Source organism: Petaurus breviceps, unplaced genomic scaffold (genome assembly GCF_028583685.1).
Source record: "Petaurus breviceps papuanus isolate PSGF00001 unplaced genomic scaffold, PetGlider_PUasm1.0 214, whole genome shotgun sequence".
In the NCBI taxonomy this organism is placed as follows: Eukaryota; Metazoa; Chordata; class Mammalia; order Diprotodontia; family Petauridae; genus Petaurus; species Petaurus breviceps.
In genome coordinates this window covers 16901536-16920501 of record NW_027185863.1, presented here as the reverse complement: position 1 = coordinate 16920501, position 18966 = coordinate 16901536, and the positions used below count along the sequence as shown (strand labels likewise).

Genomic DNA, 18966 nt, shown 5'->3' with positions numbered 1-18966 from the left:
AATTAAAGTAAGCTTGCTAACCCATTTTGAGTTGCTTTCCTTTAACAAAGCAGATCTAAGAACCTGTGTTGGCAGCAAACCCTGAGGATGCTTGGGGTGCTTGCTGCTACAAATACCCAGGGCCTCTGATTCCTCATCTATACAACAAGGTTTGACTAGTTGGTCTCTAGGATCTACGATCATAGTCTAAACATTTCATTTTTCAGATAAGAAAAATTGATACCATAAGAGTCAAAGTGGTATGCCCAAAGGCACACAACCAGTAAATGGCAGGTTCACAATCATAGATTGAGTTAAAAAGGACTTTAGAATACATGGAGTCTGTTGGTAGACAAGGAAACTGAGGCACAGTGAGGCTTAGTAAATTGCCTAGGGTCTCACAGCAATTATCAAAGGCAAGATTAAAAAGTGGGATCTTCCAAGTCCAGCACTCTTTCTACTACACCATCCAGCTGAATCTGCTCTCATGGCTCCTAATTTGGTGTATTTTCCACTAGGTTACACCACCTCTAGCTACTTAGTATTGCTATAATAAAAAAGTAATGAAAATGTTAGGGCAACTGAGTGTCACAGTGAATATAGATTGCCAGGCCTAGAATTATGAAGACTCATCTTCCTGAATTCAAATATGGCCTCAAACATTTACTAGCTATGTGATCTTGGGCAAGTCACTTAATTCTGTTTTCTTCAGTTTCCTCATCTATCAAATAAGCTGAAGAAGGAAAGGGCATACTACTCTGGCATTTTACCAAGAAAAACCCCAAATGGGGTCACAAAGAGTTGGACATGACTGAAACAACTCAACAACAAGAATATGGAAGTATTAGGAAGAAAAAATGATCTCCCTAGGCGCGGCCAGGTGGCTCAGAGAGTAAGAGCACCAGCTCCAGTGTCAGGATGACCTGGATCAAATCCAGGCTCAGGTACACAGCACCACACCCAGAAATAACTGGCCATGTAACCTTGAGCAAGTTACTTAACCCCTATTGCTTAAAAAAAAAAAAAAGATCTCCCTTCCAATCACGCGCGCTCACACACACACACACACACACAAACCTGAATATAATGTAGTATACAAGGAAATAACATGGTAAATAGAACAATGGATTTTGACATTAATGTCCTCATATGTATAATACGAATGACAACTATATCACAGAATTGTCATACAGATGAAAAAAAAATGGCATATGCATATAAAGCATGTTGCAAGTTTTAAAGTGATAGAAATGTCAGTTATTATTCATTGAAGGATAGTTTTAAATCGTCCTTTTGCTTTGCATATTTGATGAGACTATGGACAAGTTAGCTGACAAATCTGTCTCTCTTTCCCCATCTGTGAAATAGGGCACGCTCCTCCTTCATGCCAGATTCACAGGGATAACATTTTTTTAGTCTATTGGAATAAAATGTGTCTAACTGCTTTTGATTGTATTTATGGAAACAGTGATAGAAACAAGCATTTGAAAACAGATCAGTGAGAACAGACTTAGATGCACTAGAAAGCATGCAAATTATCTCTAGGATGACTGCTTGGCTTCCTAAGCACATGGCTTGGGGATCTTTAGATAGTAAAAATACAATATTATTTTTCTCTTCTTACCTCTCTGGAAGAGAGAAAGGGAAAAAAGAGATTCCCAACCAATATCCCCCTTTCCCTGTCTTTATCCTCATAAATGAGGTTAATGGAACACCATCATTGCATGTCATTAGTAATAGTACAATGGAAAGAATGCATTAACTTCAGAGAATATAATTTTGATGATTGACTTTGCTAGGTGCAAATCAGTTGAAGGGTCTGGGCCTCAGTTGCCTAATCTATAGAATGAGTATTTTATTTTAGATGACCTCTAAATCTCTTTCCAGGTCTAAATCCTCATTAGCACTTTTATATAGTTAATAAATTGATTAGTAACTTTATAGTTAATAAGCACTTAACCAGGAATCAGAACACCTAACTTCTTAGTCCTGGCTCTTCTATTTCCTTGTCATTTATTTTCAGGAAGGCATTCCATTTTGTTGGGTCTCCATTTCATTATATCAAATGAATGGCCATAACTTGGTGCTCTCCAAGGTCCCTGTGAACTAGTATTCTGTATTTTTTTATACTATATTGGTACCACATGTGTTCATACCAAGTCATTTATTGAAAATATCTGTGCAAAATTCCCTGGCACTGCAAAGAAAAAGGCAGACAATAATAAGCCCTGAATCCAGAAATCCAAAAGTTACTAAAAGATGATGTAACAGTTATAACAATTTTGATTCATGCCTATGAAAAACTAGCGTTATTGTTGACATGAGACTACTTTTTTTTTTAAAGCAATTGGGGTTAAGTAACTTGCTCAAGGTTACACAGCCAGTTATTTTGTGTGGGTGCCAAGTATCTGAGGCCGGAACCTATCCCGGGTCTCCTAATGCCGGGGCCGGTGCTCTTACTCACTGTGCCACCTGGCCCCCCCAAGCCTACATTTTTAATGACATTTGAGCTATTGGTATTTATGCAAAATGAGATGAGCAAAGCTACAAGCTACTACCATTCCCAGGGAGAAAACTGATAAAAGATCATAGCGGTTGGGAGACTGTTCAAATAAAGAATATGTGTCACAAGAGATAAAATTCATTTGAAGTAAAAGTAAGTTGTGGTGATATGAGACTGCATGAGCTAGACAAGTCACATAACTTGCCTAATCCAATACCAGATTTGTATTGTAATGCTTCATCCATTTTTAGAAGAGAGCTTGAGTTCTCAAGGGGGTATATAAGTACATGGTGAGCTCTGGAGAGTCTAATCAAACTGACATGGCTTTGAATTTGCACTTGATAACAAACAGACAAGGTTTCTCTCTAGCTAAGGGTAGGAAGGCCCATCATCAAAAAGCTGGCCACCAAGTGATGCATTAAAAAAACTATTAATGACATATGAAAATATTGTATTCCTCACAAGCAAAAGACATAGTCATCCTGACAAAGTCACCTTTAAATAGATCTAAGGATCAGAATAATAAGGACCCTAATATTTGAATTGTTTCTCTAATTTTTACTGGTAGTGTGACTTTGGACAAATCATCTCAACCCTTTAAAACTTATATATATATGAATGCCATTATTGCTAACAATTGATTTAGGAAATAAGTTGGCCATACAGGAAAACTCAAGTAAATGATGATACTCATTTTTCAAGACACCAATTTTTTTTTTTTTTGGTGAATGGAGATATTATATCCTATAATGGGCCAGCTACTTAGCACCATTTACAGAAAGTAGTAAAAACTTATCCCTAATACTCTGATGATTTCACAACCATAAGTCTTACCTATAGCAAACCAAAGGGGGGAAAAAGCAAACACAAAAAAAACAAATAAACTCTAGGAAAACAAAGAACCAAAGTGTATCAAAACTATAAAGACTATCTTTTTAAAAATCTAAATGTGCTTGAAAAGGTAATCATAGAATCAGGCATCATACTTGTCAATGAGCAAGATGAAAGGAAATTTGAAAAACCCGAAGTACATATTTATTTTAAAATGAGACCACCTAACGTGAAAGAAAGCAAATAATGTATCAGAAGATGTTTAGAAGAAAAAAAAAACCTGATAGCATTTATTAAGAATAAAAGAAAATAATTTGTCATTCTCTCTATTTAAAAATTATACATGTAAAACATGTCAAAACTATAAAATATCATATAAATGTGAAGCAGTAGTAGTAGTAGCAATAGCAGCAGCAGTGGTAGTAGTATAGTATTATTTCTAGTTGTAATATATACATGAGATATATATATATGTATGTGGGTATATATACATATATATATATATATATCAATAGAAGAACCAATCAACACACTCTTTAACAAAGTGACTAACCTATTCATACTCTTTATCTAAGGAAGATATTGTGGCACAGAGGGAAAAAATCGTGAGCATAGAACTCTCAAAACTTTCATGTCCTGTCAGTGTGACCTTGAAGAAACAATATTTAACCCCACGCAGTCTCAATTTCTTCTGCAAAATGAAGTGATCAGACAGAAGATCTCTAAGGACTCTTCTAGATCTATACTATTACTGGGCATTTGTTCCAAGGAAATCAAAGATGGGGGAAGGATATTGAATATGATAAATTGTTGACAACAGTACTTTTTGTATACCAAAAACCTGGAAATAAAGTGATTGCCTATTGACCAAGGAGTGGCTGAAGAAAATGTGTTTTACCTGTCTTGATGAAATATTGTTGCTTCATTGTTGTTGTTACTGCTTAGTCATTTTCAGTTATATCTGAATCTTCATGTCCCCATTTGGGATTTTCTTCACAAAGATACTGGAGTGGTTTGCCATTTCCTTCTCTAGTTCAGTTTATGAGGATGATGAGGATGATGGAGGAAACTGATAAGCATTGACAAATATGAGAAATTCAGGGGGGAAATGTGGGAAGAAAAGTATGAACATGTACAAAATCATGTAAGCAAAATTAGGCAACCAATGTTTGCGATGGCAACAATAATATGAAGGAAAATAATAGTAAAAGATGTTAGAACTCAAAGATATATAACCTCAGCTCTAGATATCTCCTTCATGTTGGTCTGAGAGACAGTGGGCTACAGTATAATGCACAGAGGATTTAGATCCAAAGGGTTCTAGCACATGCATGACTTGGAAAAATCACTTTTCTGGGCCTCAGTTTCTTCATCTGCATAATGAAGGAGTTGAATTAGATGACTAAAGAGGTCTCTTCTGGCTGTAAACCTATGATTCTATGACTGATCTTAACCATCATCTATGATTACCAAACATATGTGCCTTCTCAGTAGAGAGACAGTACAGACAGACAAGTACTACAAGAAAGTACAGCAAGAAACACAGTATCAAACATGATCTATGTGATTTCTTGTTTTGCTTAACTGTGATTTTTGTTGCAAGGTTGGGTTCTATTCAGGGAGAGAGATACTTATTGGGGAGTGTCATTAATTAATCAATCTCACTTCTCTGTTTCAAGAATTATCTTTGAACTCATCATAAAATTAAATAATTTGTGATATATCTGTTTTTTAACTTAATTTTATTAATTGGTTTACTTATAATAATCAATAATCACCTGAAAATCCTAAGAGGAACCATATCCCAAATCATTTTTATTGTTATTATTGTTACGGTTTTGAGACTGGGTCTCCCTAGTGCTCCCAGGCTAGAAGTATGATGGCCACTCACAGATCTACTCCCAGTGCTGATCAGCTGTGCTGTTTGTCCTGCATTGTTTCTGGGGCCAGTTTGCACTTCTCTTGGTAGACTGGTGGTTTCCAGGTCCCAGGGGTTCCTTTTACTAATACCTGATTTAGTACAGACAGATAATTGACTTTAGTCCTACTATAACTCAGTATTGAATCATCCTACTAGCCTCAACCTCCCTATTTAGCAGACATATAGGCCTGTGTACTACACCTGGCCTACATCCCATAATTAAATAAACTCCTTAAAGTAAAATCAAGATTCATTTGATAACTTTTTTTTTCCTTAAAGACCTTCTTAAAAAGATGTTCCTTGAAGTTGAGAGCAATAAAAAGAAATTCCCAACAAACACTGAGGATAAAGCTAAATGGCTAAAGTTATCTTATGATTTTAATTAATACTTGCAAAACCACTGGCAAATGTAGGATATATAAAAGTAATGTGCAAAAGTCAATAAAAATAGATCCACTCATGAAGAAATTTTGAAAGCATGGGACAAAAGGCTTTCATACATTTGATATATTGTTGAAGGAGGAATTACTGGTAGTAGGTAAACCATAAATAAACAATGAGTTAGCAAGGTCCCCACAGATGCAACAATGATCTGGCACCTTGGTGTCTCATGATTTTTGTTCTTGAACTTGTTTGATGCAAACACAGGAAGTTCATTCTAATCTTGAGACTGGATCAGAGCTGGCAGACTTAGAAAACTGAATCAATTCTGTGGCTACCCAGGAATTCTGATTTCTTCAGTAAATTAGAACTAACGCATTTTCCTTGGGGCCCTCTGGCACTCAACCAGAACCTCCGTCTGATGATTCAAGCCCAGAATTGGAGATAACTCTTGAGTAAGACGGAAATTCCTGGAATGCAGGTCAAAGATACCCAAAGAACATTGAAAAATGTGGCCACATTTTGTCACATTAAGGCACACGTATTAGAAATGATCATGCCCTGGGTTGTACTAAACTTCATAACACTAAAGAACCATGATACATTGGAAAGGGAACTGGCCTTGACATCAGAAGCACTGGGTCTAATACTACCTCTGATGCTTACTATCTATATGACCTTGGTCAAATCACAACCTTCCTCAGCCTCAGTTTCCTCATCTGTAAAATGACAGGACTGGGCTAGATGTTCCATGATGTCCCTCCCAGCTTAATATCAGTGATCAAATGACAGACAAATATCAGCAGGAAGAGAACTGAAACTAGGACTGTAGGCCCAATTTATTCATTCCAAATCTAAAATAAGCAATGAATAGAGTGAAAAGGGAAGCATGACTAGGGGTGACTAATTAGTAGAGTTTAATTCACACTGTGAGAGCCTCCAGACAGACTTGCAGGTTGAAAACTAGATAATTGGTGGCATAGTATATGTTCCCTTGCTGAGAAAGACTTAGAATTAATATGTCTTCTGAATTATGCAGTGCTGCACAAAATCAATTGGTAAGGACAGCTGAAGGAAGAGGCTTAGTCACAGAAGGCACTTTCCAAACACTACATGGACTGATGGTGTATATTGGGGCAACCTTGTAAAATTTCAGTTCTATTAGCAAAATGCACATGATATTCTGAGCACTGAAACCCACTTGTTTTTGTTTGAGTATGAAGAGAATAGATATGCAGAGATCATAGAAAGGACTGAATAACCCAAATTCAAAACCACCTCTGATACTTGCTATCATTGGGAGTGTGACTGATTCACTTAACTTTTCTGCGGCACGATTTCCATTCTACCTTGGAGGAAGGAATTCCCAAAAAGGAGCTCCCTGTGCAAATTAAATGGCAGATTATTTATTATGTGTGCATGGGAACGGGAAGAGAAGACATGCCATTTTCACAATAACAATAGCAAATTCTTATTTGAGATGGTCCTCACTTTCACCCCTACTTTGCATTTTGCCATCTCATTAACGAAGCACAACCTAAAGAAGATTTATACTTTATTTCTTACTGTCTTTGTCTGCTATATTTTATCCCTAGTCACTTGCAAATATAGTAAGTACCGAATAAAGTTTTGTTGAATTAGATAGAACTAAATTGAATTAAATTGGGTGGTTTCTGCCAGTATCCCCCCAAAATAAAAGCAATAATTATTGTTGAAGACAATCAGATTAAAACCCAAGGAGAGTAAGAATTTCACCTCTAGACAATGCTTTTGAAGATACACAATCCCTTATATCTAAAATCAAGAACGGATAATTGAACCATATCTTCACCTGTAAAAACAATAACCCCTTTTTTTTTTTCTTCCCAACCATTGATGTTGGGAACGCATACATGCTACAGATGGACTGGTTTTGTACCTTCCTGAGTCTCCCACTGGCCTGTACCATTGTATATTCATCTCCATCCCTTCTTAATGTTCTGCTACTTTGTCCTTTATCCTCAATTCTTCAATACATTTCTGCCATTTCCTTACCAAAAGATATACTAGCTGACTGAAAGCCTTAGACCTCCTTACTGTTTAGCATGAAATGATGAATAATCTTCTTCAGCTCTAGACCAGGCAGGGGGGAGAAGAAATAAGTCACGACAAACTGACCTTAGATATATGAAAACTTTTCTGATTGTCTTTTAAAAAGAACATTTTTTAATGATAGAAAAGAGGAGAAAGTGATAACTACATAAGGGTAACTTTTAGTGTAGGATTATGGCTTTTTTTTTGATCTGTGACTTCATCTGTATGAGAAACTTGGGGTAAATAACCTTCTAAAACAACAGAAATATGCAACATGTAGTTTTAAAGATTTTCCTGACACACACTTAACTTCCTGAGGAAATTAAGTGACTTGTCCAGGGTCATTCATGCATTATGTGTCAGAGGGAAGACATGGATCCAGTTCTTCCTCACTAAAAGGTCAATTTTCTGTCCACTACAACATACTGCCTCCCCTGATAATGATGATGATAATTCAATAATAAAGACAATAATAATAAGTGCCTCCCTTGTGCCTCACTAGTACTTGTACTATTGAAGGCACTTAAATACATAGAATCATAGATTTAGAGCTGGAAAGATAGTTTAGAGAACATTGATTCTAAACTACTCATTTATAGATGATGAAAATGAGGCATAGAGAAATTCAATGGATTTTGTCCCCCAGTCATACAGAAAATGTGTAAAGCAGGATTCAAACTCAGGACTTCTTGATTCTAAATCTAACGTTATAGCCTCAATGCCACTGGAAACCTTTAATTGTTAACTGACTGATTGATGCTGCCTTAAGGTGGACCTAGTAACATATTACCAGACATACATGCAAGTATTGGTCACTCTCAGGGATATAGCATTGATTTACATTGGATACAACCATAACCCTCTTTTATGTGGTAATAGAACCATTTTCCCCTCATTATTTTCAAGGGATTTTGTCACTGAGCAATGGCCCTCCACACATACACATGCATACACACAACCAGAAAGGACAGAAAACCCAGGAAGGAGCCAATAAAACATGCCACAGCCAACTCACATAGTTTCCATGTGACAATCTGCACAGCCTAACATTCCGTTCTCTTTGATGAGAAAACAATATAAAGCACAGTCCTGTCACCATTCCTATTAATAACTTGGATGGCATCCAGAACCACATGGGTACAGGGGAATATTCTGTTCCTAGTAATTGCATCAATATTGAGATATTTTTCCTTATGAGATTGAACCTCTAGTTCTCTTGCCGTCCACTGGTGAAGGTCTTAATTTTCCAGTCACACAAAACCTCAGATCAGCTGCTGATAAGACGTAAAAGAAGACAGAAGTTTTTGTGTATGACAAAGAATTCTAAATTCCAGAGTTATGTATTAACCTTATTGAGTCTTGTTTTGCAAGATTGTGTGTGTGTGTGTGTGAGTGAGTGTGTGTGAAGGCAAAGCCTTGTGATTTTCTTCACTTTAGGAAGCTCTCAAGTGAGGCAAATCCCTTTACTACTGCAGAGTGATGTTTTTGTTCCTACTTATAGTTTTAGAGAAAAGTCTGAGGCATTCAGATATTATTTAACTTGCCCAACATTACAGAGAGTGTCAGAGGTAAAATTTGAATCCAAGACTTCTTGAGTCGAAGGGTTGTCCTCTATTCACTGAAATCTGAAACTAAATTAATTTGTTGTTGTTGTTATTATTTAGTCATTTCTGTCATGTCTGACTCTTTGTGACCCCATTTGGGGTTTTTATGGCAAAAATACCAGAGTGGTTGGTGATTTTCCTTCTCCAGCTCACTTTATAGATGAGGAAACTGAGGCAAACAGGTGAAGTGACTTTCCAAGGGTCTGTGATAGTAATGGCAATTAAAGATTCCCCTGTATTGGCTTGGTTTTCAAATTGATTGTGTTAAAACCCAGAGCTTGTTAATCCCACCTGTGGGATGGACTTGATATGAAAAGAAAGTCCTGAACTGGGAGGAGCTGGTGACATAGATTTGGAGAGACAAGAGAGAGGCAGAAGAACTTTTTGGAAGCAGCACCTTGTGGAGGCAGAGAGACTGAGAAGGATTGCTGAGGGCTACTTTGAATTGCCCTGGACTTTTGAGACCTGCCCCCTGAGCTGCCAAGGACTGAGGAGACATGGCTGTTTTGCTGGTACTTTGTCTGTCTGTTTTGATGTTGTTTTGCCAGATTTGTCCACTGGTGAAAGACAGTCCTGTTGAAGAAGTCCTGGAACCTGGCTGTTGGCTAAGAGCTCCTGAGACTGTCCTGCAGACAGAGAGTGAATACTGTCCACTGGTGAGGGACAATGCTGTTGTTGCAGGGGTCTGGAGACTGTCCTGCAGACAGAATGAATACTGTCTACTGGTGAAGAACAGTGCTGTTGTTGCAGGGGTCTGGGAACCTTTCTGTTGGTTCAGAAGCCCTGAAGAAGGATTTTCTTGTTGTATGTTTACAGAAATCCTGGAAGAGGGCTTTGCTAATGTTTTCAGGGGTTCTAGGACTGTTCTACAGACAGAGGATGAATTAATGAAGGGACTGGCAATGTATCTTGTGGCCTTGCTAAGCCTTGTCTCCCCAGGAACTAAGATTGCTGAGAACTTGCCTCTTGTCAAGATGAAGAAAAGACCTCCATTTGGGTATTAAGTGCTGTGTTTAAACTTGATGTAACTCTGGGGTAGATTCAATTGAGATCCAGGGGTGGGGAACTTTTGACCTTTTTGTGCTCTGTGATTGACAAATGAAGGTATAGCCTAGGGGTGGAGAAGTATTTAGACCAGGAACTTTGTAATTGATTGAATGATTGGAAGGTCCTGGGGTGGGGTAGTCCTTGGAGATTATTTAATCACATTTAGTAAATGCTGTATTTGGAATGATGTCATGTTTTATCTTCTCTGTTCTTGGTTGGTCACTGAATAAAATGGAGAGCACCTATGCTGGTATTTTGAACCTTAGGAAGTTGCCTTTCCTTGGCATTACATTACAGGGTCACACAAATAGTAAGTGTCTGAGGTCAGATTTGAACTCAGGGAGATAAGTCTTCCTGACTTCAAACCTGGCCCTCTATACACTGTGCCACCTAGCTGCTCAAATTGAATTCATAGAAGAATTCAAAGTGTACATGGCAAAGGAGGTGATAGTCCTACTACATTCTGTTCTGAACTGATGGTGCCTAAGTATTGAGTTCACTTTTTTGCTGCCATACTTTATAAGGACAGAGACAAGTGGGTTTGTGTAAAAAAAAAAAAGTAACAAGGATACTGAGAGGACTAGAAGCCATGTCATATGAGGAATGAAAACAATTCTCATTCTGGAGAAGACAGGCAGGTACGATAGGAATTAAAGGTGGGATCCTGCCACTTCTTTCAAATATTCAAAAGGTCATTTTGGGAAACATAAGGCCTCTCCTATTTAGTTTCAAAGAGGATTAGAAGTAATGAGTAGACGTTACAGGAAAGTAACTTTCATTTCAGCAAAAGGAAAAAAAATCCTAATGAGAAATTTACCAAAAAAGGAAGGAGCTATGCCATAGGGTAGTGAGTTCTCTGTCCCTAAGCTGAGGCTGGATATCCACTTCTTATAGGAATTTAAAATGGGATTCATGATTGGGTAGGTTGTCCTCAGTATTTCTGAGGCTCTTTCTAACTCTGGGTTCATAATTCTTTGACAAAAGACAAAAACAACCTTATAAATGTACCCCCAAAAGGTAAATTGTAGAAGGTTCGCATGTTTACAAATATATGTGTGTGTATGTATGTATCCATTGCACTAGTTACTCCCTGTAATAGCAAAAACCCAAAAGCAAAATGAGTATCTATCATTTGGGAAATGATTAAACAGATCAGGATATATTAATATAATTGGATAGTATTGTGCCAGAAGAAAGGACAAATATAACAAATTCAGATAACAGCAAGAAGACTTGTATGAACAGATGCAGAGTAAAGAAAGCCAAATGAAGAAAATAATATATAATGACTATAATAAAGTACATGTAAGCAATACTACTAAACATCAGATTTAAATTATTATATATTATAAATTAAATACACAATCTAAACTTGGTTCCAGAGCTATAATGATAAAAAAAAATCCCTCATTTGGTACAGAGGCAATAAACTATGGATGTGAATAAATATATGTGCTATCTGTCACAGAGGTTCTGAGGCTTTATTTGATTAACTGGTTTCTTCTTAGAGGGGGCATTCTGGTTTTGTGAAGGAGGAGGTTATAAAAACTATAAATAATACTTTTTAAAATCAAGATTTTTAAATTTTTATTGGGGAAGGGAGAGCCCTTAGTTTCATTGGCTAGGTCATTGGCTAGAAGGGGAATAGAAGAAAATAATAGGAAACTTGGGATCCTGCCACTCCTTTCCAGGCCTCAGGTCTTTCCTCCATCCACCTGGACCTGCTTGTCTATTCTGTTTTGTGATTTAGATTTAGATTTTCATCTTCTCCAAGACTCAGCCCACATCAACTTGTTTCACGTTCAGCATCTATCACTATGGGCACTTTACAAATGCTAAAGAATAATAGGACCTATTATAGCACTTCTATCCCCTGGGATTTTTCTTCTGAGGCCCTTGTGACAAGTCTGAACAAGTGAAGGCAGCATCATGTGATGTGCATTTTTCTCAGGGCCTCGAATACCAGGAAACCAGGGAACATTAAAGGAGAAAGGGAAAGACAGGATGAATAGCAAACAGTGATTATGTTTTCCTTTCTTGCTTCACTCCTACAATGATTTTACCTTCATCGTTCTGCCTTTCCTGTTTCTGCCAAAGCACATGTGCACATAATTGCTAGCAGCCTTCCTAGGTCCTAACATCTTCAAGCATACAAAAGTTATTCATCTGACAGAAAGGAAATAGATAAGTAATTACATTTGTGGAAAGATGTGGCCTGGCAAAGTCAGCAGAGCAGAGATCACTGTAATTACAAGCAGAGCATTGCCAGTAAAGGGATACTCATTTTATTGTGTTAGATGTCTAGTACATAGTGGGCACTCAATAATTTGAACGTTGAATGAAAGTGTCTAAGATGGAACCATCAGATGCTAAGGAAAGGCCTGGGATATTGAGAAGTGGAGAAAAGAGTGGTCTAGACACAGTAGAGCACGATACCTATTTCATACCATTAACCTACATGAATGTGGTTTTCCAGGAATAAGGATAAATATATAGGCAGCCAAAACTGAGGGAGGCATATCAACATTTTTTCCCCCCTCAATCTAGATTGATGTAGTTAAGAGAGAGAGACTGGCTGGCTGGCTGCAGAGGCTGACCCTCACAGACACCTCAATGAGATAAACATGGACCTATAGACTAGTCTTTAGCTTTACAGTTTCCAAAGCTCAATTTGATCAGTTTACTCAAGAATGATCAGAACCAGGGTCATTGATACATACTAAACAAATTAATCAGGTAATGATTTAAGGAATGAAATGTCATTTTTTTAATTCAAATTTTGAGAACTATAAAAGTCAAGTGAACTGAAATCTGTATGTTGGCCTGTCACTCCCTTTTCTTCTAAATAGTGAAGTCTATTTGGGAAACAAATAAACATCAGAAGGATTGTTGATGAGTATAATTGAAGGGAAATATAGGAGAAAGAGTTTACTCCACCTTAGAGTTCTTATCTCAAAGATACCAGATAAAGGATGAAGTACAGAATGCCTACAATAAATAAAAAGCTAGCCTTGGAGATGAAAATGGTTTCAATCCCACCTCCTACACATACTGGTTATGTGACTCTTGACAATGTATTTGACCCCCTCAATCCTTTAGGCAATTCTTTAAAATTATGAGAAATAGGGAAGATACCAACCTGCAATGGTAAAGAAGGGAAGGGAAAGATACAAATGTTTATTAAGCATGTACTTGGGCCTTGCACTATCCTAAGCCCTTTATACAAATATCTCATATGATCCTTATGACACCCTTGGAAGGTGAGTGCTGTTATTATGCCCTTTTACAGAGTATGAATAATTCCTCAGAGCTACACAGTTGAAAGTGTCTGAGGTGTGATTTGAACTCAAATACTCCTGATTCTAGGCCCAGCTCTTTACCACTGTGCTACCATATGAAAGTTTCTTCATATAACAGTTCCTTTTTCCCTTTAAAATACCCTGTCCTATATTAAAAAAAAAAATAGGTATGATGGTAATGCCTAAAATTCTGAGTCTGGAAATGGTTTTAAGAATTGAAGTCCGACAGAAAACCATAAATGATTCCAACAAGGAGGAAAAGGGAGGGCACTCTAAGGAATCTGCTGTGGTTCCCAGAGAAAGAACTGACTAACTTAAAATTTTAAAATACATGTATAGAAGATTAAACAAGGGCAGGTAAGTGATGAATTTAAATGTCACAATTTTGAAAGAATCATAGAATTTGGGAGTTGTAAAGGATCTCATTGACCATAAAATGTTATCTAGACACAACAGAGGTAGTGATGGTCAAGCCTCTGCTTATCGATTTTCAAGGAAGATAAATTGCCCTCCTCTAGAAGCATCCCCCTTCCACTTTTGGACAGCTCCAATTGTTAGGAAGCTTTCCCTGATGAAGGCAAAATGGCCTTTTTGCAACTCTTTCCCATTGCTCCTATTTCTCTCATCTGGGCCCAAATGGATTCATCGAATTCCTCCTTGACATGACAGCCCTTCAAATTCTTGAACAAAGTTATCTTCATCCCCCACATCATTCATCTTTTATCTAAACGTATTTATTCTAAAGATGTTCAAGTCTTTCATCTGATCCCTAAATGACATGGACTCAAGGCCTTTCACCATCCTAGTTTTCTTTTGAGATACCCTCCAAATTAATAATGTCCTTCTTAAAACTGTGGCATGCAAAATTGAACATAATACTTCAGATGAGATCTGGCGAGGTAAAAATATAGTCATATTATCACTTCCTAATTGCTGAAAGCCATACTACTTTTAGGTCTTTGAAAGATTTGAGGTTATCGATCAATTATGAACCTGATTGTGGTTCAAAATCTTTAGCAACTGCCAAGCCTGAGGAGCAGAATCATCACAGATAAAGTCACCAAGGGTGTAAATTCAGGACCCCAGGGCAGCTCAACAACATGACTACTAGACAACAAGTCACCTAAATAATAAATGCATAGTATAATCCTTAATGATCTCCTTCTCTCAAGAGAACAGCAGCCCAGCAGGACTTACTGACTTGTATGAAAGAGAAACTGTCCAAGAATTCCAAATAATTTCATCCTGATGTGCTGAATATCTCCTTTATCTTCTAGCATTTAAGTAAGGCAACTCTGAACCTCACACCTCCTTGCCCTTGGGGTCCCTCCTTTCTTTTGGTTGGAGTAGGTAGAGTTTGGACATTGGAGTGTTCCTTCTTAAACCTCTACCATTTAAGGAGGGCAAAGAGGGAATTCACCTCATTGTTTCTCTGGCTGACCTCCTGGATTTCTTGATCTGAGAAAATTATCAAGGCTAAATCAACTCTAATTCAACCTCCTCAGATCTCAGCTGCAAGAGCTCATCATATCATTCCTATTCCCCCCTCCACCTGTCTTCAGCTTCTTTCTATATGTTGTCCCCCTCTCCACCCCCAAATAAGACCAGTAGCTCCTTGAGGACAGGGACTGTCTTATGCTTTTTTTTTTTTATTCCTGGCACCTAACAGAGTTTTAGCATATATATGTGCTTAATAAGTGTTCATTGATTGTGTTCACTGACACTGCAATTAGAATAATTTCTGACTCCTTCCATCTTCCTTCTCATAATTTTTCATCCACAGAATGGTAACCTAATAATCTCAATACACTAGTGAAAGTTATGTTGCTTCTCTCCGTTTCAGTAATTTGCAAATAACCCTGGTGTAGGTGTCATCACCATTGCAAATAGTCACTTTCTCTCTTCACATTCATGTTTCATGGTGTGTGTATATACATACACATATATACAAAATATACTTGTATATGCATGCACATGTATATACACATATATATACAAATTTTATATGTACACTACACCGCTCCAAATTGAATTTATACTCTTATAAGGTAGAAGCTCTTTCTTTTATTGTCCTTTTTATAGACCTTAATGCAGAGTTCTTAACACATCAAGCATTTAATAGATGGTACTATCTTACAGTCCCCCACCTTCCTAGAGATTCAACCCACCTTCCTAGAAAAGTATACAAAGTCTGCAGAGTTTTCCTTCTGCTCATGTTTGACCATCCTACTTACTAAGCCAAGGGAAATTATTCATTAGCAAGTATCTGTATAGCACAGGTAAATATTGCTAAGTGCTCAATGTTAAGAATTTCCTGAAAAGAGTTCATAAAGAATAATAGACTAATCTGAACTATTGGTAGAGAGGGATGATTTGCTTCTTCTAAGTTCTATAAATTAATAGTGGTATGATTTTTCTTCATGCAGATCTTATCTTATATATGTCACAGGGACATTTTCTAAATTTTTTAATTTTTGAAGAAAGGGCTAGACCTTAAATTTAATTGGCACAGAAAACTTCCAAAATGGCAACTCATTATACTGAGGCAGACCAGTAACTCACAGGTTTATAGAGTTGTCTGGGAGAATTTAAGTCACATACTCAGTCAATCTAATATAACTAATATGAGACAGAGAACAGTATCTGAACGTAAATTTTCCTGATACCAAGGCCAGCCTATTATTTATATACTATGCTAAACCAATAGTCTCTGAGCTTATTACATACCATCAAATAACTGTCACATATTAGCAATCATTAAAATGACTATACTAGTATTACAAGGAAACTCTTAGAAATCAGCATCAGTAGGTCTAATATAAAATACTTCGGAGTCTACCAGCCAAGATAAATTCAGGGATTATATGAACACAGTTACAAAATATTTTTAACACAAATAAAGACAGATATAAACAACTGAAGAAATATTAATTGCTCATGAGTAGGCTGAATCAATATAATGAAAATGACAATCCTTCCTAAATTAATTCACTATTCAATTCCATTCCAATCAAACTACCAAAGAATTATTTTATGGAACAAGAAAAATTACTGATAAATTTTGTCTAGAAAAGCAAAAAGGTTAGGAATATCAAGGGAATTAATGCTGAAAATGTTAAGGAAGGTAGCCTAGCAGTTTCACATTTTAAACTATATTACAAAGTAGTAATCATAAAAACAATCTCTTCCTGGTTAAGAAATAGAGTGGTAGATCAGTGGAATAGATTATGTATACAATATATAGTATTAGATGATCATAATAATCTAATGTCCAATAAACTCAAATATCCAAGTTTTGGGGATAAGAACTCAATCTTTGAAAAGGATTTCTTGGAAAACTGGTAAGCAGTTTTACAGAAACTAGGTATAGACCAACATCTCATACCATATAACAAGATAAGGTCAAAATGGATAAATGATTTAAACATGAAGGTTGATATCATTAGTAAATTAGGAGAGCATGAGAAAATATACTTGTTAGATCTACGGATTAGGGGAGAGTTTATGACAAAACAAGAGATAGAGAGGACTATGGGAAGTAAAATAAACAATTTTGGTTACATGAAATTTAAAAACTTTTGCACAAACAAAACTAATGGAGCCAGAATTAGAAGGAAAATAAGAAATTGGGGGGGGAAGAGGAATTACAGTAAGTTTCTCTGAAAAAGGCCTCATTTCTCAAATATCATAGGTACCTAAATTTATAAAAATTGGAGCAATTCCCCAGTTGATGACTGATCAAAGGATTTGAACAAGCAGTATTCAGAAGAAGAAATCAAAGTTATCTAGTGTAATGTAATGCCAAGCAAAGGCAACTTCCCACGTTCAAAATACCAGCATAGGTGCTCTCTATTTTATTCAGTGACAAACCAAGAACAGAGAAGATCAAAACATGACATCATTCAAAATACAACATTTACTAAGTGTGATTAAATAATCTCCAAGTATTACCCCACCCCAGGACCTTCCAATCATTCAATCAATTACAAAGTCCCTGTTCTAAATACTTCTCCACCCCTAGGCTATACCTTCATTTGGTCCACCACAAAACCCCTCTTCTCAAATGGAGATTAGTTTCCAAACATAAGTAAAGTACCTTCATTTGTCAATCACAGAGCACAATAAGGTCAAAAGTTCCCCACCCCTGGATCACAATTGAATCTACCCCAGAGTTACATCAAGTTTAAACACAGCACTTAATACCCAAATGGAGGTCTTTTCTTCATCTTGACACGAGGCAAGTTCTCAGCAATCTTAGTTCCTGGGGAGACAAGGCTTAGCAAGGCCATAAGATACATTGCCAGTCCCTTCATGAATTCATCCTCTGTCTGTAGAACAGTCCTAGAACCCCTGAACACATTAGCAAAGCCCTCTCCCAGGATTTCTGTAAACATACAACAAGAAAATCCTTCTTCAGGGCTTCTGAACCAACAGAAAGGCTCCCAGACCCCTGCAACAACAGCACTGTCCTTCACCAGTGGACAGTATTCATTCTGTCTGCCGGACAGTCTCCAGACCCCTGCAACAACAGTACTGTCCCTCACCAGTGGACAGTATTCACTCTCTGTCTGCAGGACAGTCTCAGGCCTTCTTAACCAAATGCCAGGTTCCAGGACTTCTTCAACAGGACAGTCTTTCACCAGTGGACAAATCTGGCAAAATAACATCAAAACAGACAGACAAAGTACCAGCAAAACAGCCATGTCTCCTCAGTCCTTGGCAGCTCAGGGGGCAGGTCTCAAAAGTCCAGGGCAATTCAAAGCGACCACCAGCAATTCTCTTAGTCTCTCTCTCTCCACGAGGTGCTGCTTCCAAAAAGGTCTTCCGCCTCTCTCTTAGTGTCTCTCCAAATCTACATCACCAGCTCCTCCCAGTTCAGGACTTTCTTTTCACATCAACAAGCCCATCCCACAGGTGGGATTAACAAACTCTGGGTTTTAACACAATCAATTTGAAAACCAAGCCAATACAGGGGAATCTTTAATTGCCATTACTATCACATTTAGTCACACGAAAAAAAATGCTTTAAATCACTACTGATTAGAGAAATGCAAATTTAAGCAACTGAGATACCACCTCACATTTATCAGATTGGCTAACAAGACAGAAAAGGAAAATGACAAATGCTGGAGATGATGTGGAAAAATTTAGACACTAATGCACTGTTGGTGGAGTTGTAAACTGATCCAACCATTCTGAAGAATTTGGAACTATGCCCAAAGGGCTATAAAATTGTTCATGTACAAGTAATACTACCACTAGGTCTGAATCCCAAAGAGATCAAAGAAAAAGTAAAAGAATCTATTTTTAGAAAAATATTTATGGCAG

At 37.2% G+C, this 18966-nt stretch overlaps 1 pseudogene; it reads right to left on the bottom strand.

The window, feature by feature from the left end:
* Window positions 1-5985: 5985 nt before the first annotated feature.
* LOC138165632 (E3 ubiquitin-protein ligase TRIM7-like) overlaps window positions 5986-18966 on the bottom strand; it is a 57911-nt pseudogene continuing 44930 nt past the window's right edge.